The sequence below is a fragment of the Schistocerca gregaria genome, chromosome 4, assembly GCF_023897955.1.
Source record: "Schistocerca gregaria isolate iqSchGreg1 chromosome 4, iqSchGreg1.2, whole genome shotgun sequence".
Classification (NCBI taxonomy): Eukaryota; Metazoa; Arthropoda; class Insecta; order Orthoptera; family Acrididae; genus Schistocerca; species Schistocerca gregaria.
Window position 1 is genome coordinate 685,848,544 of NC_064923.1, and position 24,829 is coordinate 685,873,372.

A 24,829-nucleotide genomic window follows, 5' to 3' on the forward strand; every position below is an offset into this window, starting at 1 on the left:
CGTTCGTATTTAATGTACGACGAGGATTTTCAGAAACTCATATTCTGACTTTATGGAGATTAACATGACTGCAAACACTGAATGTAGTCTCATCGCTAAACACTATATGTTTCATAAATCGTTCATCACGTTCGATCTCAGTATGCTTATCTCCGATCGTTTGTTTCTATTAGTCGGTTTGATCGCTAGCAACAAATGCTATTCGTAACCTGAAAAAGGTGACATTTCCTTAAAACCTTATGAACTGTAGTCTTTTTAGGCCTAATTCTCGAGGACACGCTCGCACCTATTTTTTGGGGCCCTTAGCAAGCTATCCCGCATAGCTTCTACGAACTCGTCACTCATCGAAGGTCAACCAGGACGAAGTTTGTCCAAAAAAACTGGCGGTATTCTTTAAATGATTATTACACTGGTTAATGTTATTTCTATGTGGTGGCTCTTCGTTGGATGCTCGAAGTTGTTCACGTTGCACATTGCTCTCGGATTTTAATTTAGCAAATCATTACGGAATCGAAATTAGCAAAGCAAAGAACACAACTACACAACTTTCCTCTGTACGTCATACCACAGAAATTCTTTGTGGTACTGTGCAATATGGCACAACTTCGTGTCAGCTCTGTAAAAAAAAAAAAAAAAAAAAAAAAAAAAAAAAAAAAAAAAAAAAAAAAAAAAAGGGAGAGAGAAAGACAGAGATATTTCGCTCATAAATTGTCAGCTAAGTGCAATGCTGACAACACAGATAATTATGTATCGAGATTTTGAATAATGGACTGTCATTCTGTCTTTAAAATTACGTACTTTGCACAGTTTAATCTACTGATAGTGAAATATATTGCCAATAATTGATTAACTATGTTTTGAATGATAATAATTCATTAACGGGCCGATTGTCAGGTGGAATAAGCTTTATAGTTTCATGAAATATCCTTGAACAGCCTTTCAGCAGATCACTCAATAAACGCTGCGTACCACGTGGTACAACACTGACTCGAGGTATGATATATGCTGCATTCACAATTGAGAACACGTTGACTGCTAATGGGCTGTGTCACGACACAAACTTCAGGTTTGTAAAATTCAATAACAAGTGCACTGTTTTTGTTTTATTGATGTTTGTTTATTTCAAACTAGTTTTTGGCTTATCACGAAACACGTGTTTCCTGAAGACGCCCCAATAAGCCGAACTCTAGTCTGAAATAAAGAAGAACCAGTAGAACGAAAACAGTGTACTTGTTGTTCAACATTAAATATACCAAGAAGTAATGGAAGAATCCATAAATAAGACAATATCCAGGGTCTTCTACTCATATATTTGCATTAACAACGAATTAATTTGCATAGTTACTTGTACAGTAGAGCGTCGATTATCCGAACGTCGGTCAACCGAGCGACCGCTTAACCGAACTGAGTACTCGCTCGCACCTGTTACTCTCCCACCCTACCGTCCATCATCCCCCTCACTCCCAAACCAAGTTTCCCACAGTGGACGCCACACTGGGCCACCGCTGGCGGAACATGGCTTCTAATGGGGCATTCACAAGGCGCTGCTGACCTGCTAAGCCGCCAGTCGCTGTGTTTCAACAATCGGCACACTTCTGTCGGCTTGGCACTGGCAGTAGAAGTAGCGGCAGTATCAAAGCTGTTCACAGCAACAGCTGCGCCAGCTTAAAGTTGAGGCAGGCGTGCCGCTTCGCGCAGTTTGAAGGATTGCGCGCCCCCAGGAAGAGCTTATCACGGTGCAAACAGTCACCTGTTCTCTGTTACGACCACTTGTGTGCTGCTGCCTGAAGAAGTGAACTTGACGATATAAAATGCATAAACGTAAACGAGTTGTCCTTTCTATGATGGACAAGTACGAGTTTACTAAAAGGTTAGAAGAAGATGAATCTGTAACCACTTTATCCAATGAGAACAAGGTGGGGAAGTCGACAATTACGGATATAAAAAAAAAAACAACAAAAGACGAGCATAGCAAATTTTATAGCTCTGCTTGATTCTACTGATGGATCAAGAAACCGTAAACTATGAAGCTAGCCACTAACACAGACCTAGATGATGCTGTTTACAAGTGGTTTACACAAAAGAGATCGGAAGGAGAACCTATCTCAGGTCCCATTCTGTATGAGAAGGCAATGCAGTTCAACGAAAAACTTGGAGGGCCTTCGAAATTTAAAGCGAGCACGGGCTGGTTAAAACGCTTCAAGTCAAGACACGGCATTCGTGAGCTTACTATACAGGGAGAAAAATTGTCGGCTGATTCTTCAGCAGCTGATTCTTTCAAAGTCAAACTAAGGGACGTATTAAGGGAAGAAGATTATGCTCTCGAAAACGTTTACAATGCTGACGAAACTGGACTTAAATGCAAAGCATCTGGTCCTAAAACAAGCAAGGACCGTACTACAGCTTTGGCTTGTACTAATGCTACTGGAAGTTACCGACTGCCTATGTTCGTCAGTGGTAAAAGTAAAAAACCACGTTGTTTCAAGCACGTTAATATGTCAGCCTTGCCTGTTGCGTACACCTCACAAAAGAGTGCCTGAATGGATAATACGATTTTTATGAAGTGATTTCCGGACGTTTTCGTACCCTCTGTAAATGCTAATCAGCTAAAGAATGGGGAGAGGGAGAAAACACTACTTTCCTTGACAATGCAACAACTCATCCGTCATGTGATATTTTAAACGAAAAAGACGAGTTCATAAAGGTAATATTTCTTCCACCTAACGTAACCTCCTTATACAGCCCATGGATCAAGGCGTTATTGGGACTTTCAAACGATATTACAGGAACGAATTGTTGCGTAAGTTATTGTTAGAAAGAGAATAGGATGGAGAAGAAACCATAAGAATATTGACTTGAAAGACGCGTCCTACATGTTCAGCGCATCGTGGAATAGTGCAAAGGAAGAGAATTTGAAGAAAGCCTGGAATAAAATTTTGGACACAGAAGAAAATTCACAAGGTACGATTGAAAATGACGAACAGAATGATATGTCCGAAATACTCGGTAAGATAAAAGAAATAGAATGCCACGAATGTGATGAAGAAGACGTTCATGAATGGATGAATATCGATGATGCAGATCCAGGACATTAAAATCATGCAGGACAGCGAGATTGTAAACGTCGTCACTGATAAATATGACGCCGCCAGCATCTCATCAATCAGTGCTCCAGAAAGTGAAGATGGAAGTATACCAATAGCTTCTGAGGCTTTCACTTGTTTAGATACTGCCTTCCAATGGTTTGAAGCCCAAGATGAAAGTGACCAGTTTCAGATACCTGTATTGAAAAAAAAAAAAAAAACGTGACTTAGCTGCTCGCAAGCATGTAGGCTTGCTTAGACAGACCAAAATAAATGATTTTTTTAAACGTTAATTTTGTATACTGTGTGTATTGCTCATGCAAAATGCGTATGTAATATGTATCTATTTTTGTTTAATGTTCTGTTCCACATACTATATATTCCTACTGAAATTGCCTTTGTATGTTACTTTGTAATACTAAAAGAGATGCCTGTTTTTATGAATAAATTTACTGTACAGCACTTCTTTTTGGCAAGTAAACATGTACAATTCGATTATCCGAACAAACCAGTTTTCCTAACACCCATGTCCCCCAATTACTTCGGATAATCGGCGCTCTACTGTATATAGTGTTTTACTTTTCTGATATGTCAAATGGATCATCTTGTACACCAGTAGGATATGCTGTGATGCAAGTTCCTTCTTTCTCAGTTAAAAGAAACAAATGTCTACTTGTGGAATATGTCTTAGTTCTAAAATTCATCGTTTCAAGTTTATTACGGGAAACGTATGACAGACTAGGTAGAAATCTGGCACCCACCTCCCCTTGACCATCCGTTTGGACCGCGCTTGTCATGCTAACTCTACCGAACCTGCATTTCTTAGACTGAACGGAAATACTTGCTCATTTACACACAATAATCACTTTTTAAACATTACTTTATTCGAACCTCCTTCCCGCATACATAAGTATGGCAAATAAAACATTAGCAGAACTTTCGAAGCTGAAGTTGCACTGTCAGAGCGATAGTGCAAATACAGATACCCTGACGGAACGGCATACGTTCGGGCGTCGAGTAAACACTCTACTCCTATCTCATTGCGTTTTTAGGGCTGTTAAAACAGCGGCTGCCACTAGCCGCATTCTGTTAGTGAAAGGACCGGTGTTATCTTGAACCTAGTCAAGGACGAATAAACAAGGACACTCTTTATCACGGCTTTGTTGCGTTGCTACGTTATACTACAGCCTGACAGCAGTATATAAACGCAACTTGTACTTGTAGGTCGCGTTAATGTGACAATAACTTCTTATGTGGAAACTTCTTGGCTATAACATGTTGAATAAGTAGTTTCCATGTACAGTCAAAACTCTGATGTGTTGTCCTTGCTGTCGCTGACGTTTTGGCGCAAACTGTTTTCCTGCCTTGAGTGTCTAAAATAACATTCTACTGTCAGTAAGTCACGATGATATACTACTTTTTTTCTTTTCTTTATAGTTTAAGCTGCAGAATGAAAATGTGACAGCCAGTGAAATGTTTGACATGTTACTGCATATTGTACGTAGTTGCAGATAGTACGACTACACTGTGGAAGTTACTAGTCTAAGTGTCTTAAACTTGTTGTTTCATTAGTAATAGGACTGTCTTAACGCAGCTCTTCATTCATGTCACTTTACAGCTATACTCTTCATTTCAGAGTAAGAGCTGTGTACAGCTGCCCGCATCTCGGGTTCGATTCCCGGGAGGGTCAGGGATTTTCTCTGCCTCGTGATGGCTGGGTGTTGTGTGATGTCCTTAGGTTAGTTAGGTTTAAGTAGTTCTATGTTCTAGGGGACTGATGACCATAGATGTTAAGTCCCATAGTGCTCAGAGCCATTTCTTTTTGTGTACAGCTTCATCAACGATGTACCTTTATACTCCTGCGGCCGTCTCCCATGATTTTTTTCTTTTCGCTTTAACCTAGTAGAAGAAATAGTGGTAGTAGTAAGAGTTTTAATCATCTGTAGGATACTGAACATGACTTGGTACTACGTAAGAACAATGAAAGCAACACAATTCATGTATACAAGCATTCAGGTACTTACAGGCCTAGTTTGACAAGGCTGGGACCAGTAGTCGACTGTTATCTTATTGCAGAAACCATCCTGGCATTCATCTGAAGAAACTAAGGGAAATCACGAAAGCTTAAGACGGGGAGGCCAGATGAAGATTACAGCCCGTCTATTTCAAACAAAACTCACTCTTTAGTCTGTCCCAAGTATACAATACTGTTTTAAAGAAGTTTTTTAATAATGTAAAAGGCGCGAGGTACGCTGTTGATTCATTTCTCACTCCCAGTCAGTGCATACACTACACACACGCTATCAGTTAATTTCAGGAGCTTAGTGAAGATGTCTGGTTTTCATTATGAGTACCACCACTTCCCATTTGCTAGCATGAAAAACTAAGTACCATCCCTCTATAGCAAGTGAGATGCTGGGCTCAGAAAGTTGATAAAACGTTAGTATTATGCATTTGCATAGCTTTGGGAATAAGTTTCACAGGAAATAAAAAAAAATACATTGTGAAAGTGTTAAGTGAAATTACTGATGTTTTATTTTCACTATTATTACTGGCATTATATTCTTCACTAAACCTTTACTCTGTGTTTTCTAAGTAATATGTAGAATGTATTGCTTAACTGATCCTTTCACTGTAGTTTTAAACAAGTTTGTTTTAATTATCTCATTAATCTCCTTGGTTAGCTTATAGTACAGTTTTATTCCTTGGTACAAAATGCTGTTTTGACTTTTATGTCTATTCTTTCTTGGTTCAGTCTAGCTCTTATCCCAGGGTCATGGACAGTTCTCTTCGTGAGATAATTATCAATGTTATTTTTGATGTTTGCAACTTATCGGTAAACGTACTCACCTGCTACACTTAACATTCCCAGTAACAAGTTTCTGATGGTGTTGAGTCACAGTCATCTAATATTTCAGTGCGTTTATTGTATTTATATTTTGTGGTATGTGTTAGTCTTGTTTATGTTCATTGGACTGCCTTAACAGATATAGCGTGTTAATAGTCTAAGAACTTTTAGCATTGTACTTGTTAATAGCACAAAAGCTGAAATCTAGATAGTACAGAACATAAATATTGTAATACACAGTCAAATGATGAGTGTACTTTCAATATTATGTAACTTAAAGCCACTGCAGTTACACACTGATGACAGAACTCTAAAGGCATAACACATTGATGACATTCTGTTTGCAAGTATCTATGTGTGTTCACACCACTTCAACTGACAATCATTATTCATTCCTAGAAACTTTGCATTTGATCTGCAGCTTATATAGGTGCTATCTACATTTGATTTAACAGTGTTATCTTTTCTCTTCAAATGGAAATTAATGGCACTTGTTTTCATTATGTTCCAAGGCACTTTATTACATACTAACCAATCGTAAATTTCCTTGAGGATTGCATTTGTTTTTTTCTGAAAGAAGTGTTCTTCTTTTCTTAGTGACAATAACATTGCTGTCATCAGCAAAGAGAATTTTTTCTCCATGACTAGCACTACTGGGAAAGCCATTTAACTGTATCACGAAAAGTATTGGCCCTAATATGCTATTCTGTAAAACTCATGGGTTATTATATTTGATTTCTGATAAATGTTTCATTAAAAACTTAGACTTATTTGAGATATGTGTTATATCTACTCTATGCATCCTGTCTGCTATATGTGATTCTGTACTTCTGCCACTTCAGAAAATTGTGATTAATGTAAAAGGTTGTATTTATTCAAACAATTCATCAATTTGTCTTTCACAACTGGTTCTAATATTTTTGAAAATGGTGAAAACAACGAAGTAGGTTGGTAGTTTCCTTTGTCGTCTGCATGACATTTCTTTAGTAGATGGACAACTATTGCCTGTTTTAAATACTCCAGAAATTTGCAAGTGTGAACGACTGCTTTATTATTTTTGCTAAGGGAGCCTGCATATTCTGCATGCATTGTTTCATTACACACATTGCTACTTCATCTAAGTCTACTCACCTTTTATTTTGGTTTCACTGACTTCACGCTCTTCTCTTGTTAGTAGCATCATGGTACTTACAGTATAATTATTTACGAATGATATGTTAGGGTTCAGGAATTTTTGTTGTAATTTCTTTACAAAGTTTGAAAAATGCTCATTTGTATAGTGTGCTACTAGGTGTAGATCATTTATTACTTCATCCCTCTCCTTTATCTGTATGTTATTATGCCTCTGTATATCTCTGTTTCCTTTTCAGTGACTTCTCCCACTGCATTGCTTTTATTCTCTGCCTTGTATATTATTTTGTCATAAAATACCTTTTTGCAGCATTCACAAATTTCTTGTATGGCTTTTTGTACCAACAAATGAAATTTAAGACCTCTAGTTCATTTAGACTCTTCTCGTGGAACTGAGATACTCAACACTCTGGGAGGAATTTTTAGTACTTCCTGTTATCCATTTATTTTTGTGAGACATTGATACAAATGTGAGTACTTATGGGAATTGTGTTTTCAAAGTTAAATTCAAGTCATGTAGATAATTTAGAGAATTTCGGATTTACATTGGTTTTACTATAAACTTCATCCCTAATGTGGTTTGATAGTCCTCTTGAAAAATTTCTGATAAATGCCACACTGCAAATGGGAGATCGACTTTTTGTCATCAGTCTTCTGACTGGTTTGATGTGGCCTGTCACGAATTCCTCTCCTGTAAAAACCTCTTCATCTCAGAGTAGCAACTACAATCCAAGTCCACACTTATTTTCTTTATGTATTCGGGTCTCTGTGTTCCTCGACAACATCCTCTAGTACCATGGAAGTTATTCCCTGATGTAACAGACGTCTTATTATTCTATACTTTCTTCTTATCAGTGTTTTCCATGTAATCCTTTCCTCTCCGATTCTGTGCAGAATCTCCTCATTCCTTATTTTATCATCCCACCGAATTTTCAACATTCGTTTGTAGCACCACATCTCAGATCCTTCGATCCTCTTTTGTTCCAGTTTTCCCGCAGTTCATGTTTCACCACCATACAATACTGTGCTCTAAATGTACAACCTCAGAAATTTCATCCTCAAATTAAGGCCTATGTTTGATACTAGTAGACTTTTCTAGGCCAGGAACGCCTTTTCTAGTGTTAGTTTGGTTTTGATGTCCACCTTGCTCCACCTTAATTGGTTATTATGCTGCCTAAGAAGTATAATTCTTTAACTTAATGTACTTCATGCTCATAAATCCGGGTGTTCTGTTCCTGTCTAACATTCTGAGTGGTGTCTGTTTGTTTTATATCGAGTCTCTCTACCACTTTCGCTCAAAGACGCTCTAAGAGTGTTTATTAGGGAATTGACTAGTTTGAACCTGGGACCTGTTGCTGGTAAGGAGACGCCAGACCACATATGACATGTAGAGTTCAGAAGACTTCAGTGACACTAGCGACGATATAACCAAATACTTAATAATTTCAGCGTCAACTCCACCGCACTCCCTGTAAAAGAATCTTAATACTAACTAAATTTAGTGGAAGGAGTACAAGGCTTTCCTATTTTTAGTTAGCTGGCAAAATAACGTCGAAGAAGCAGTTAAGTTTACCATTGGAAATTTTATTCTACTCACAAACGTTGTTTATAAATTGCACTATTGATAAAAGGAAATGTTTTAAAACAAGATGGTAAAAACCAACTGCATTCAACAAAAATGTGAACGAATATTATCTGCATGGGTTTCCAAGTTCTACAATGGATCGAAGGATGACCTATGCCATATCACATCTATAATATAGGTTTAAATTAGGTTTCACAAAAGAGAAAACTATCAGAATGGTCTACAGTGACCTTCAATTATCTTTAATTACTTATCTAACTTGTCGTAAATTACAGTGGCTGATGTGGCTTCTCAATAATTATATAACAGAAAAATCATCGCATTTCAGATTTTTACAAGTGGCAAATGTGAACACCATGAGCTTTAATTGACGATCGACACTATTATTACGCAAAAAGGGGATGTAACAGATGAGACTTTTGTAGTTCTGAGTGAAGCTTTATGCGCTGTTATGCGGTATCACATGGGTTCATTACCTTGTCGGTGTTCGTCAGGGGGCGGCGCTCAGCACAGCTCCGCTCACCTCACCATCTCGGAAGCAACTCTCTCCTAACTTCTCCTTACTACAATTTACCGAAGTTGGTTTAAAAAAACTATGTGGCTGTGTTTTCATCTGACCAACCAGGGTCTCAATGTTAACCTTAAGCTCCGCCTACAAAGATTCTGTCTATCACATGAGAAACGTTATACTTTTCGTGGTAGGGCAATGTTTTTAAAGTTTGCAACGTAACAGAGACGCGAAAAAGTCTCTCGCTAAAACTTGAGGGTGGTGTGGCCCTTTTTGTGTTATCGTAAGATCTATACTGTTCTTCTGGAGGTCTGTACCTTTTGAAATGGGCTGGGGGTGGTCCTAGCGTTTAGCTGGCGACGTGGGTGTCCGTCCCTTATCATAGGGCCTTCCAGCTTAACACGGTTCTGCTGTCGGCTTCTGTTCTCGTTTCTCCCCTCGGAACTGCATCTGTCTCACAGTGGGAAGGTATGACATGCATTTAGTCATTCTTGTGTTAGTCTGTGGTATTCCATTTGCTCACTTGTTACTCGTATTACTTTGGTTAATTTAATGTCATGATTTATTCGGAGCTATGTGACATACTACTGGATTTGCTTATCATGTCAGGGTTTTCATGAAAGGTGTTGGATTTGCCTGACACCTTACATATCACGACCCTTCGAACTTAAGTTTCGCACTGAAGTTAGGCAATGATTGAATCGTTGTCTAAGCCAGTCAAAAATTATTCTGTTATCTAAATTTTGATGCCTACTGTTCACCCACGTTATTCTGTTCTATGCTAGTTTGTATTACTAAATTATATTTTTATATTCTTCTACATTATTATCAAAAATATGTTTATATTGACAAGGGAAGAATATTTTTATTTTATTATAATTATTATTTTTAAATATTTTCTTTCTTTATTTAATTGTTAAGTTTGTTTTTTAAGAAGTTTGTCATCAATAGTGAGAAGTCTTTCACATCGATTTACTTGGAAATATTGTTTTATAAATGTAGTAATTAAGTAAAATCTATTCCTAACACATTTTCTAAATATCATGTACAAGTGAAAGGTTTTTGTTTCTAGACACTCATTTCAACATTGTTACACTAACAAATAAGAATTATTTCCAAGAATTGCTTTGACAAAGAAATATACATACACAAGTATTGAGGTATTATCCTAACACATGGTACAAATGTTAAAAAAAAGGGAAAACATCAAACAAAATAATTTTTTATTCTTTGTTTTTATAAGGAGAAAATAAGTAAGATATAGTTATTCTTTTATTTTTATGAAGAGAAAATAAATGGCATATAGTTTTATTGTTTATTATGGGTTACTTTTGTTCTATATACACTCTCCATTTCAGAACTAATGACTTATTTTTATCGATAGTCTATTCTTAAGTCCATAGTCAATGACTGTTATTTTGTAGTTTATTAGCTGTCTGGTGTGCTCAACTTATTTAGTTTTTCACACGTTTCTTTTGCACAATTCCTACATCACATAATTTGATTTCACACATTCACTCAATCCTATGAATGTTTAAGCATGAGGTTGGCGAATGTTTTTGCAAAAAGGTGATGGATTTGAGTGAGATGGATGTGGGCAAGTATTTGATGTACATCTTCGTTCGTCATTCCTTGTTGGCTTTGCAAGTGTGTGTTGCCTTTGTGGAGGTCCGATAATGGAATGGAGCTGTGAGTGCAGAATCTCGTGGCTTACTGGCTTTGTATGTGTGAAAGTCATCGTTATGTGTTGCTGAAAGCGATCGTTTTTCGTTATAATACTTCGCAGATGACTAGTTTACAATACACGTTCCACATCATTACGAAGTGTCGTATTCATGATCTATGGAACAAGTATTAAACTAATCTAATCTAATCTGATAGGGATTTGGGAAGGTATGTCGTCTATTCTTCACCCATCTTCTTTCTTAGTCTCAATATTACGAATCTTCAACTTCTGTTCTTCCTGCTTTTTCTCTGCTTCTTACTTGCTTCTTGGTTCTTCTCTGGGCAGGATATGGAAATATTTATTGATAACTAGTTGCTTTGAAGTTCTCCTCTCAGTAAAAGTTTGATAAATTGTTTGGGCATGTCATTTTTACTTTGTGGAAGTTTTCTTCAGTTTCGCGCATCAGCGTGCTGTTTAATAGCAGTAGTGCGAGTTTTATACATTTTATTTTTTTTTTTGCATGTGGTGGCTTGCCCAAGAGGTCTTCTCGTTCGGCCGTTTTTTGCTCGCTCCGCTGAGTCGGGGCGTTCCGGGGTTTACGAGTGGTGAAAGTCCGGTGTTTGCTTGTCAGTCCCTGCACCGGTCCCTTCTGGTGTTCGGTGTCCTGTCGTGTCTCTGCAGGGTTCCGCCACTGTGTGGTTCTGTGTTCTGTCCCAGCAGGGTTCCGCTTAGCGGGGCAGATTACAGCCCACTTCCTATACAAGGGCTTTCTGTTGGTCTCACTGTCCTTTCCTTTCTCTCTGCGCTTCTGCCTTGTAGGAATCGTGTCTTGCTAATTATGTCCTTTTCTTTCTTGATACTTCTCTCGTTGCAACTTGTGGGTCATTGCATCTCGTCCTTGCTGGAGTTTTTACAATGGTTCTTACAAAACGTTGTACCTATAGTCATCTAACATATGTCTAGTACCTACATTATTTTAAGCTTTACAATTTTCGGCGTCCTTTCCATGATACAATTCTAAGATATTTTGAGTCTTAACTTCAAGAATCCTCAAATTCGTTTTTTTTATTTTTGTGTAGTGTTGTGGTGTATAGGATTTTAGTATTTCATGCTGTTAGACTATCTACGTTTTATCCCTTCACCTTAATCTATGGTACTATTGGTGTTATTTTAGTTTTGTTTTTATTGAAACTACTTTCTTTTTCCCACCTTCCTCTCTCTTCATTCTTTTTTCTCCTGACGATCTTATCTGCAACATAATCTTGAAATATTGTGCTGATTATTTACCAGTAATAAAATTAATCTTCAAAACTGTACTGAAAGTGTTTAATACTACCAGTCGTACGTAAAATACCCTCTAATTCTCTTTTACTGTGATCCGAAATACCATGAACTTCTTGCAATTTTTTGTCGATTTCTTTATGAACTTCTAACATGAGTTGAGGCGATTCCCCCTTTTGTGCATACCATTCTAATTCTTCATCCTCTTTATCTTGCGTCATTCAAAGAGAAGTGTGACATTCCCGAATGTTACGCTACCTTTCTCCATGTCTATTATCGCTCGTCTCTCACTTTAAAAAAATTGAGCCTATAATCAAATCTACAGTTACTTTAGGTATAATCACGAAGTTGGCTTCGATCTTTTGACCTTGACACAAAGAGTTAATCTTGTTTGTCTCGTAACTTTCGCAGCATTGTTTCTAGTAGGACATCTTACTTTAATCTTACGTGTTTTCGGAACTGGCAACTCCTCATTGGCATTACACTGCATGAATAAATTTTCTGAGATTGCCGTCAGTTCACTTCCGCTAGCAATTACAATATTGACTGAGATATTCTTTACCATGGCCTTCACAACTGGATGAATTTGAAAGGCTTGGTTCTGTTCTTCTTCTTCTTGCATCAACGAATCCTCCACTGAATCATACATGAGTCTTTTCAGGAATTTCCCTTGTGAATTCGAACTTTGTGTAGGATAAGCTTCGACTGCTACTTCTCTCTCTTTGATTTCCTCTTCTCTATTTCTTCCTTCATTTACGCTTTCTTCAACATCCTCTACTTTTTCCTCATCCTCGTCTATCTTCTCCTTCTTTGTCGCTACTTCCACATAATCGCATCTAAATGCTCTAATTATCGCTTTATAACTTCCTTAATTATATACGTTGGGTTGTGTGCCAACTCGTAACTTATTTTCAACTTCTGCCGACTGTGTATTAACCTCATCGAATTCACTTTCACTAATTTCCATCTCAAATAGCTCTGCAATACTCATTACTTCGTCCTTTCCTCCTACATTCGTTGTGCATGCATCTGGTAATTCATCTTCCTCGTCAGTATTCTCCCAATTAATTTCGTCCCAACACAATATTGTTATTTTCTTGTCTTCGTTTTCATCTGGTCCCTGTCGATTTGTTTCTTCCTTCTTCTCTTCTCGTGATAAGGTTTTTACTTCTCTGTTCAAGATGCTGCAATTGTCCTGGGTCAGTCGGTCATTCTCTTTGGCATGGGCTCTTACATGTCAATTCGAACGTTTATCGGGGTTTAATTGTCTTACCTCCACGTCTTCTATCTGTATTCTCTTTTCTTGTTCAGCTTGTTGATAGTGGTTTCTTTGTTGATAATTTGTCGGTCTATTGGTTCTCCAGTACCCATTCCGGTTGTCGTTATTCCCTCTGTAATAGTTGTTGTCATTCCCAGGTGAATTATAGTTATTGCCATATTCTCTTCTAAATCCATAACCGGTTCTTAGTTGAAATCTATTGTCGTTTCTTGGTGTGAAGTTAGCAGATGGTTCGTAATTATTGTTTCTTCGTACTGTCTTGTGGATTCCACTGCTTTTTTGCTTTCGTTTTCACGTGCGCTTCGTCTTTTTCTTGCATCATTTTTCGAAAATATGAACTCTAGTTCCATTAGAATACCTTTAAATGCTTCGACGTCATTGTCTCTTCAACCTACTAATGATTGCTGGTATTTCAATGGTAGCCTCATCGCGCATAATTTAATCAACTCTCAGTCATTGTATGGTACATCGAAGCATTGATTTTTCTTTGCCATTAACCCGAAAAATTTCACGGGACTCTTCTCTCCTGAATTTTCAAAATATGGGTTATGTAATAATTCGTACTTCACTCTGTTCTGTGCTTCGCTCGACCAATATCGTGAGAGAAACTTCTCTCTGAAATCTTCGTACGATCGGCATGTCGTTGCAACATTGTGCATGGTTTCTGCGACTGTTCCTGACATGTGTGCACATATAAAGTCTAATTTGTGTGCTAGCGTCCAGTATTCTGGTAATCCTAGTCGAGATTGATCAATAAAAGTTCTTGGATGTAATGAGTTTCCTTCTCGAAAGTGCTGAAATTTTCTGACTGTGACGAAATGATAGTTGTCGTACTTCGTCATAGTTCTATATGAAATTCGCGATTCTTCGCCACTTTTGTTTCTGATCATTTCTCCCGTCGTTCTTTCCGGTTGTGGTAGATCCATTGGATATTGTCCACTGTAACTTTCGCCTACCCTTGCGTAGTATCGTTGGAGTGGTACGCAATAATTTTCTTCCATCGGTTGTGAACGTTTAGCTGAATGCATTGCACTGTACTCTTCGCGACCTGGCTTTCCATTGTCACGTATTGGTTCGGTATCTTGTCTGGCTAACCTTGCTGCTTCATTACACGATCCAAACTGTCTTGAAACATACATTTGTATTTTCGCATGTGTTTGTGATGACGTTCATCAAGAATTTCAAAACGTGTTTGTTGCTGTGCAGGCTGTCTGATTTCACGTATGTTACTTTCCGCCTGTGATTGGAATCGCAAATGTGTAATATCTTTGTTAATTGCTTGTTTTTCCGGTGCTGTTACAGATACGGATGTGGTTGCAGACTCTGTGCTTGTTCGATCCTGTTCACTACGCTCTTCAGTGGTTTGCAACAACTCTGTTCGCAATTTCTGAAATTGTCGCTTCGTTTGCGCTTCTATTTTGACTATGAGGTTATCATATCTTTTCAGCGCCGCTTTTGTGATACGTTTGTGTAACACACTGTTTTTAACAACTTCACGCGCTGTACTTGCTGCTTGTGTAGTAATTTCGTTTGTCTGCTTCTCTGGTTTCTTGACTTCTCCCTGGGTGTTGTTACGTAATGTTTTGATCTCGTCCTGAATGTCATTATGTAATGTTTGTACGTCTGCTTGTACCTTGTCAATGTCTGTTCTCAATTGATTGTGACCTGTTATTAAGTTTCCTATCACTTCTCGAGATTCTTTGCCCCGTCTTCAATATGACTTAGTGTAACTGAATTTTTTTGTTTTGTTCTATAATCTCACGCATTTGTCTCGTGGTTTCTGCAATTTGTCTCGTGATTTCTGCATTCTGAATTTGAATTTGGTTCGCTATGTCTTTATATTGCCTTGTCATGGTTTCCGTAATTTGTTGTAATAGTTCTGCCAGATTGGTGGGTCCTATTACGTTTTCTTCCGACATCCAACGCTCTGTGTTTTCGCCCAATTGTTGGTTTGCAACCGACTGCATTGACCTCTGCTGTGACACGTTTCTGCTCGCATTCCTTGTACTGTGTGGTGAGGGAACTCTGATTACTTGTACTATGGGTTCTACGTATTCAAGACGCAAGTTAGAATCCTCATCGACTGTCTCTCTACTTTCCTGCTCCTCTGTCGTATGTTGACGTATGTGTTCTATGTCTTGACGTACATTATCCTCGTTATGGTGCCTTATATGTCCTATTTCTCGCAATACTGCATCGTCTGTTGTACTGTCCTCTATTCTCTGTCCATTTTCATGCTGGGTCTCTACGTCAATTCGGTCAAGGTCTCGATATGCCATTGCTAATCTTTCCGAATCCCTTATTTTCTGTTTTAAAAGCAATTCACGCGCCCTACTTCGAGTCAACATGCGCTCATACGATCTCACGCGTTTCATAAACTTTTTGCACACACGACTTGGCAAACCATTCACTTACTTGTTGGGTCAGAACCAACTTGTCTACGATGTATTCGCCACCTGTGCGCTTGCATTGGAGAGAAAACATATTTGTAAAAATTTTTAAAATTCATAGCTTAATTATGCTATTGTCTCTGCTAGAATGTCTCACTTTCTTTTGAATACTTTTACTATCTATCGATGCAGCTACTGTTTTCGACTATGTAATCTTTAGGTAAAACAAATTTTTTACAAAAACTTTTCAAGATATTTTTCTGACGTAGTTAGGCATGTGGTTGACCTCCAATCATGGTATTTTACCATCCTGGATAGGGTCGCCATTTTCTAACATTGTGCGTGGTGTCTGCAAATGTTCTATATCGTGTCTCCCTACCACTTTCACGCAACGACGCTCTGAGCATGTTTTTTAGGGAATTGACTAGTTTGAACCTGGGACCTGTTGCTGGTAAGGAGACGCCGGACCACACATGACATGTAGAGTTCAGAAGAGTTCAGTGAGACTAGCGATGATATAACCAAATACTTAATGATTTCAGAATCAGCTCCACTCTACACCCTGTAAAAGAATCTTAATACTAACTAGATTTAGTGGAAGGGGTACAAGGCTTTCCTATTTTTATTTAGCTGGTAAAATAACGACGAAGGAGCAGTTAAGTTTACCATTGAAAATTTTATTCTTCTCACAAAGCATTGTTTATAAATTGCACTATTGATAAAAGGAAATGTTTTAATACAGGATGGTAAAAAAGAACTGCGTTCAACAAAATTCCCTGAATGGGTTTCCAAGCTCGACAATGGATCGAAGGATGACCTATGCCATATCACATCTATAATATAGGTTTAAATTAAGTTTCACAAAAGAGAAAACTATTAGAATGGTCTACAGTGAGCCTCAATTATCTTTAATTACTTATCTAACTTGTCGTAAATTACAGTGGCTGATGTGGCTTCTCAATAACTATATAACAGAAAAATAATCGCGTTTCAGGTTTTTACTTCAAGTGGCAAATGTGAACACCATGGGCTTTAATTGACGATCGACGCTAGTATTACGCAAAAAGGGGATGTAACAGATGAGACTTCTGCAGTTGTGAGTGAAGCTTTATGCGCTGTTATGCGGCATTGCATGCCATCATTACCTTGTCAGTGTTCGTCAGGGGGCGGCGGCCAGCACAGCTCCGCTCACCTCGCCATCTCGGAAGAAACTCTCTCCTAACTTCTCCTTACTACAATATACCGAAGCTGGTTTTAAAAAACTATGTGGCTGTGTTTTCATCTGACCAATCAGGGTCTCAATGTTAACCTTAAGCTCCGCCTACAAAAATTCTGTCTATCCCATGACAAACGTTATACTTTTCGTGGTAGGGGAATGTTTTTAAAGTTTGCAACGTAACAGAGACGCGAAAAAGTCTCTCGCTAAAACTTGAGGGTGGTGTGGCCCTTTTTGTGTTATTGTAAGATCTATACTGTTCTTCTGGAGGTCTCTAACTTTTGAAATGGGCTGGGGGTGGTCCTAGCGTTTAGCTGGCGACGTGGGTGTCCGTCCCTTATCGTAGGGCCTTCCAGCTTAACACGGATCTGCTGTCGGCCTCTGTTCTCGTTTCTCCCCTCGGAACTGCATCTGTCTCACAGTGGGAAGGTATGACATGCATTTAGGCATTCTTGTGTTAGTCTGTGGTATTCCATTTGCTCACTCGTTACTCGTATTACTTTGGTTAATTTAATGTCACGATTTATTCGGAGCTATGTGACATACTAATGGATTTACTTATCATGTCAGGGTTTTCATGAAAGGTGCTGGATTTTCCTGACACCTTACACCTAGGTGTTCTCATTTCTGCGAATTCTCATTATTTATGTGTTTCTTCGATTTACTCTCAGCTGTGTTTCTTCGATTTACTCTCAGTGCGTGTTCTGTACTCATTATGCAAGACATTCTATTCAACAGAACATGTAATTCCTTTTCACTTTCCTTGACTGCTTAACAAAATTTTGGGCATGCAGCCCCGTAAATTTCACTTCTTCTGGTATTTCAGCTGTATATTGTCCAGCCATCTTCAGAGAGATCTAAGGTGATTTCAAAGTAGTGTAGGGATCGGGAAATCGCTTTAAATGTTCTTAGCGTAAAACTGTACGCTCCCAAACGAAGAAACGTAACCAATAAATCCCTGAGGTAATCAGCCAAGTCGTGCAATCAACTGGAATAATAATCTGTATGTACTTAGAATGTAATAGTCACAAAGGCTCAATCATATGATAAGCAGTTGGCAGACTTGGATGCATTGGTAGGCTACTTGGAAAACGCAGTCAGTCCACAATGTAGACTGTACACTAAAGAGTCGTGCGAGCCATCCTAGAATATTGCTCTAGTACAGGCCGCAAAATGGACATGGACATCATCGGCCATGGTCAGACTGTTTAAGAAAACAGGGTTTTCACTTAGTAAATCGATGGCAGTGCAGAAAGTAACTCGTGCTTCCTTGTCTCTGGGTTTACGTATCTGAGCTGTCTGCAGTTTATAAGGATTCTTCATAATCATTCTTCATAAACTTCTGGGACCCACCCATAAAATGCGAGACCGTTGACACGCCGAGCATCGAGGACCACGTTCGAAAGCTTCCCTCGCTCTCTGCAAGTTTCTGAATGTGCGCACTCCTCTCGTATCACTAGCACTGTCTTCACACTTCTTCATCCAAGCCAAATCGGTATTCCAAGACCGTACGTGAAAGATCATGCCAACACTGAAGCGTCGTCTAAAAAAAAGGTTGTGCTTTCATCGCAGACTTAGTTCGGCACTAACGACGAACTCAGGTAACACAGTGTTATGCGATACAACGCTCCATTGTTACTAGCATACCAAATAGCATTGTCTCCTGTACCCTTTGCCTCTTTGCCGCTCAACACAAATTACTGCACATCCTCATTGTTCAAGAGAGATTTGTCTCAGCCAGCTCCGCTCCACCATGTACGGTAGAAACGTTTGGTAACGGGTTAGAGTATTTCAGTAAAATTCTAACTAGCTTCACTTTTAATAATCGTTGCACATCTGACAAACATAAATAAACAATAATAGCGCATATGAATCAGGATACTCGGTTTTATAAACATTTAGGAGGGAATCCTGCATAGTTTCATGTTGTTGTTGTTGTGGTCTTCAGTCCTGAGACTGGTTTGATGCAGCTGTCCATGCTACTCTATCCTGTGCAAGCTTCTTCATCTCCCAGTACTTACTGCAACATAAATTCTTCTGAACCTGCTTAGTGTATTCATCTCTTGGTCTCCCTCTACGATTTTTACCCTCCACGCTGCCCTCCAATACTAAATTGGTGATCCCTTGATGCCTCAAAACATGTCCTACCAACCGGTCCCTTCTTTTTGTCAAGTTGTGCCACAAACTCCTCCCCAATTCTATTCAATGCCTGCTCATTAGTTATGTGATCTACCCATCTAATCTTCAGTATTCTTCTGTAACACCACATTTCGAAAGGTTCTATTCTCTTCTTGTCCAAATTAGTTATCGTCCATGTTTCATTTCCATACAGGGCTACACTCCATACAAATACTTTCAGGAACGACTTCCTGGCACTTAAATCTATACTCGATGTCAACAAATTTCTCTTCTTCAGAAACGATTTCCTTGCCATTGCCAGTCTACATTTTATATCGTCTCTACTTCGACCATCATCAGTTATTTTACTCCCTAAATAGCAAAACTCCTTTACTACTTTAAGTGTCTCATTTCCTAATCTAATTCCCACAGCATCAACCGATTTAATTTGACTGCATTCCATTATCCTCGTTTTGCTTTTGTTGATGTCCATCTTATATTCTCCTTTCAAGACACTGTCCATTCCGTTCAACTGCTGTTCCAAGTCCTTTGCTGTCTCTTACAGAATTACAATGTCATCGGCAAACTTCAAAGTTTTTATTTCTTCTCCATGAATTTTAATACCTACTCCGAATTTTTCTTTTGTTTCCTTTACTGCTTGTTCAATATACAGATTGAATAACATCGGGGAGAGGCTACAACCCTGTTTCACTCCCTTCCCAACCACTGCTTCCCTTTCATGCCCCTCGACTCTTATAACTGCCATCTGGTTTCTCTACAAATTGTAAATAGCCTTACGCTCCCTGTATTTTACCCCATCAGGATAAAAGTTATGGTTCTAAACACAGGTTTATAGCAATTGAGTTCTTATTAAAATCACTCACACAATGTAACTGGTCCATACTTTGATACATATCTCTATGCATGAAGTTGGTGGAGCATTGGTGAAGCAGTGGTGGCAACCAACGTGGCGGCTAACGGTAATCACTGCTCTTGATATTTGAAAGCTCTCTACAATTTCTTCTTGGCGACGGATTTTTAATGTGTTAGAGCCATTCCCTGTTGCCGAGAGCGTCACGCAACAGCCAAATCCACATCCGAGGCAGAATTCCTTGCAAAACGGCTTCCAGCTGCCTGCCTTGGCACCGTCGATGTGTACTCTGCAACGGCTAGCCCCTGATTGCCTATCGTTCCCACCGAGTAGCCGCGCAGTTCGACCGCCATAATCTCCTTTTACATCACGCCGAGCCACTTCCGTTGCGGAGGGATTTCTCTTCGTCTTTTACATATCACAAACACAAATGCCCTCAGCATGAACCAGCTTCAAATATACAAAGTTTTTCTTCTAAATATACACATATAAAAAAATATAATCATTTGCAACATCGTTTAGCTTTTTCCACATGTACATCACAATACTTTAAATATCCTGTCACAAATCATTGACCTTAATCAACAAAGAACACACACTCCATAATCGTAGATACACAGTTACACAATATAAACCTGCCACCAATCGCTATAATTGTTACAAGCCATACACCCACAAACATGGTTTGCCACTTGCTATTTTAGATGTTATGACAGCAACTTTTAGGTACTTAGACAGTCCTCAACTGCTGAAAAAATGTACATACACTACTGGAAATTGAAATAAGAACACCGTGAATTCATTGTCCCAGGAAGGGGAAACTTTATTGACACATTCCTGGGGTCTGATACATCACATGATCACACTGAAAGAACCACAGGCACATAGACACAGGCAACAGAGCATGCACAATGTCGGCACTAGTACAGTGTACATCCACCTTTCGCAGCAATGCAGGCTGCTATTCTCCCATGGAGACGATTTTAGAGATGCTGGATGTAGTCCTGTGGAACGGCTTGCCATGCCATTTCCACCTGGCGCCTCAGTTGGACCAGCGTTCGTGCTGGACGTGCAGACCGCGTGAGACGACGCTTCATCCAGTCCCAAACATGCTCAATGGGGGATAGATCCGGAGGTCTTGCTGGCCAGGGTAGTTGACTTACACCTTCTAGAGCACGTTGGGTGACACGGGATACATGCGGACGTGCATTGTCCTGTTGGAACAGCAAGTTCCCTTGCCGGTCTAGGAATGGTAGAACGATGGCTTCGAAGACGGTTTGGATGTACCGTGCACTGTTCAGTGTCCCCTCGACGATCACCAGAGGTGTACGGCCAGTGTAGGAGATCGCTCCCCACACCATGATGCCGGGTGTTGGCCCTGTGTACCTCGGTCGTATGCAGTCCTGATTGTGGCGCTCACCTGCACGGCGCCAAACGCGCATACGACCATCATTGGCACCAAGGCAGAAGCGACTCTCATCGCTGAAGACGACACGTCTCCATTCATCCCTCCATTCACGCCTGTCGCGACAACACTGGAGGCGGGCTGCACGATGTTGGGGCGTGAGCGGAAGACGGCCTAACGGTGTGCGGGACCGTAGCCCAGCTTCATGGAGACGGTTGCGAATGGTCCTCGCCGATACCCCAGGAGCAACAGTGTCCCTAATTTGCTGGGAAGTGGCGGTGCAATGCCCTACGGCACTGCATAGGATCCTACGATCTTGGCGTGCATCCGTGCGTCGCTGCGGTCCGGTCCCAGGTCGACGGGCACGTGCACCTTCCGCCGACCACTGGCGACAACATCGATGTACTGTGGAGACCTCACGACCCACGTGTTGAGCAATTCGGCGGTACGTCCACCCGGCCTCCCGCATGCCCACTATACGCCCTCGCTCAAAGTCCGTCAACTGCACATACGGTTCGGTTCCACGCTGTCGCGGCATGCTACCAGTATTAAAGACTGCGATGGAGCTCCGTATGCCACGGCAAACTGGCTGACACTGACGGCGGCGGTGCACAAATGCTGCGCAGCTAGCGCCATTCGACGGCCAACACCGCGGTTCCTGGTGTATCCGCTGTGCCGTGCGTGTGATCATTGCTTGTACAGCCCTCTCGCAGTGTCCGAGCAAGTATGGTGGGTCTGACACACCGGTGTCAATGTGTTCTTTTTTCCATTTCCAGGAGTGTATATGGAAAACACAAAATACAAATCAGAGCTACAATCATCATATGTGGAAGCGTTGTCCAAAAGCAGTTTTGTCTCCTCAATTTTTGTGAAGATAGCTGCCTGTTTAGTGTTCAGTAGTGGGAATGTAGGTAGGATTAAGTGGCTGCAGACACTATAAATTCATCCAGTGCATTCACTGATACTCAGAAACATCGATGAACTACGACTGGACAAAGCTCAGGCAGCAGAAGAAAAAAATGCAAAAGTTGGTAAGGCAAAGGGGGCAGAGGAAGAGATTACTCCAGAAAGACGAGGAAAAGCGAAGAAAAAAGTATAGATTACAGATATTGACAGCATTAGTCACTAAGCAATGTTGGCAAAAATTGAAATAAAAACTTTAAATACGAGTTGTCATAAACTGACTTTCTTGAGCTATAATGGATCTTTTCTCGAGAACTATGAAAGCTAACATCCTGAGATTTGGCATAGTTCTTGACAATTACTTACTGAATATTCCTGTGCAGCTCTTTTCTCTTATCTATCCTGCGGGAAAAGTTCTCCTTTAAAATTTGAGTAAAATAGAGCAGTTTCAGCTGACACAATACTAAAAAACTAAATTCAAAGGAACTATGACCTGAAATAAAAAACTGTTACACTTATTTTATTAGTCTCTGACACAGATGTGAACTGATAAATTCCAGTTCTATTGCTTTATTAGTTTACAAGGAATGGAACATTATAGAAACAGTGGTAATTAAAAATTCCAATGCTTATAAAATGCATGTCGATGAGCATTTTCAAACAAAAATTTCACAGTATATCAAGCATAGATCCCCTATCATTTAGCTACAAAATAGCAGGTCAGCAACTGGAAGCAGTTAATTCAATAAATTATCTGGGAGTACGCATTAGGAGTGATTTAAAATGGAATGATCATATAAAGTAGATCGTCGGTAAAGCACATGACAGACTGAGATTCATTGGAAGAATCCTAAGGAAATGCAATCCGAAAACAAAGGAAGTAGGTTACAGTACGCTTGTTCGCCCACTGCTTGAATACTGCTCAACAGTGTGGGATCCATACAGATAGTGTTGATAGAAGAGATAGAGAAGATCCAACGGAGAGCAGCGCGCTTCGTTACAGGATCATTTAGTAATCGCGAAAGCGTTACGGAGATGATAGATAAACTCCAATGGGAGACTCTGCAGGAGAGACGCTCAGTAGCTCGGTACGGGCTTTTGGTAAAGTTTCGAGAACATACCTTCACCGAAGAGTCAAGCAGTATATTACTCCATCCTACGTTTATCTCGCGAAGAGACCATGAGGATAAAATCAGAGATATTAGAGCCCACACAGAAGCATACCGACAATCCTTCTTTCCACGCACAATATGAGACTGGAATAGAAGGGAGAAGCGATAGAGGTACTCAGGGTACCCTCCGCCACACACCATCAGGTGGCTTGCGGAGTATGGATGTAGATGTAGATTTAGATTATGTTCTACATAATAGTATTAAGTTTTATTATTGTAGCTGCACTATTTTTGGAAAATGTATTTTTAAGTACAAAAATGCATTTTGCTCTACTTCTCTCCTTAAGCGATAATTTTTAATATTAATAATGAGTAATATTTTGTAATAACAGAAGGGAAAGAAGAGCTAATAAGTTGCACAATGTGCCCACTGGCGTGCATGTCACAGTGATTTTGGGGTGTAGATGTAGATGTGTACTTCGCCGGATGATGATTATGGAAATTAGTATTAGTGATTTACAAGTGTTGCCCCACTCTATTATCCTGTGGAACCCGCCCCGGGTGGCCTGTGCGAAGCCTGGAGGACGCGGCACACTGCATTCCGGTTCCATTCATACAACGGGCTTAAGTGCCCGGAGGAACGACTGACGATGGTCGAGTTTCCCCTATTGTGTGCAGCGGAAAGCGACCTGCGAGACGTCTGAGTGTCGCCGCAGTTTATGTGTTTACCATTCTGGCGCGTCCGGAACGAAGACCCCTGGCACCGACTGACTGCATTGTCCTCATGATTCTGAGAATACTCGTGGACCGTGCCCTGCTGCGTGCGAATATCTGGTGCCGGATGGCCGATGGAGTAGGCATGTTGTTTTCGTAGCTGGTCAAACGGCAAGTTGAGTGCCCTCAGCTGAATAGCAGAGGCATGATGGGTCGACTTAAACTGAGACCAGTTGACGTCATAACGCCCTGCTCGAAATTGGAGGGAACGGTCGCTATTGGCGCAAATGATGTTATCAGGCTATGTGGAGGAAATTTGGAATCAGCACTGAATATTGTTTCGCGGTTTTCGAGGAGAGTAGGGAGTTGAGCAATGTTGGATTCGCTCTTGCGTTGCGCGGGCGCAGTAGGATTCGGGATCTGATCTTCATCGGAGTCGGATGGTCTTGCGACTTAGTCGCACTTTTTTCGGTAGAACTTAGAATTCTTGAACAGCCTTCGAGGCCAGGGGTTGAAACAGAGTTGCTGCACACCAGAAGTCGGCGCCTACATCATTAGAAAGCCGCCTACCGACGAACTGCTACAAATTTCATGATTGGTAAAGTATTTTGCGACTCTGACATTGTAGCACCGATTAATTTTATACTGAAGTCCTCTGCAGGTCGCGCGCTCGCCTTGACACAAGTTCACCTTGCTAGTTTCTCCATGTGATGCCATTT

At 40.1% G+C, this 24,829-nt stretch overlaps 1 protein-coding gene across 1 annotated transcript in view; it reads left to right on the forward strand.

Moving 5' to 3' along the window:
- Positions 1 to 4,325: 4,325 nt before the first annotated feature.
- LOC126268210 (uncharacterized) overlaps positions 4,326 to 24,829 on the forward strand; it is a 29,705-nt gene continuing 9,201 nt past the window's right edge. Inside the window, exon 1 of the mRNA XM_049973839.1 lies at positions 4,326 to 4,478. The gene's annotated coding sequence lies outside the window, so the exon portion shown is untranslated. The remainder of the gene's footprint in view (positions 4,479 to 24,829) is intronic.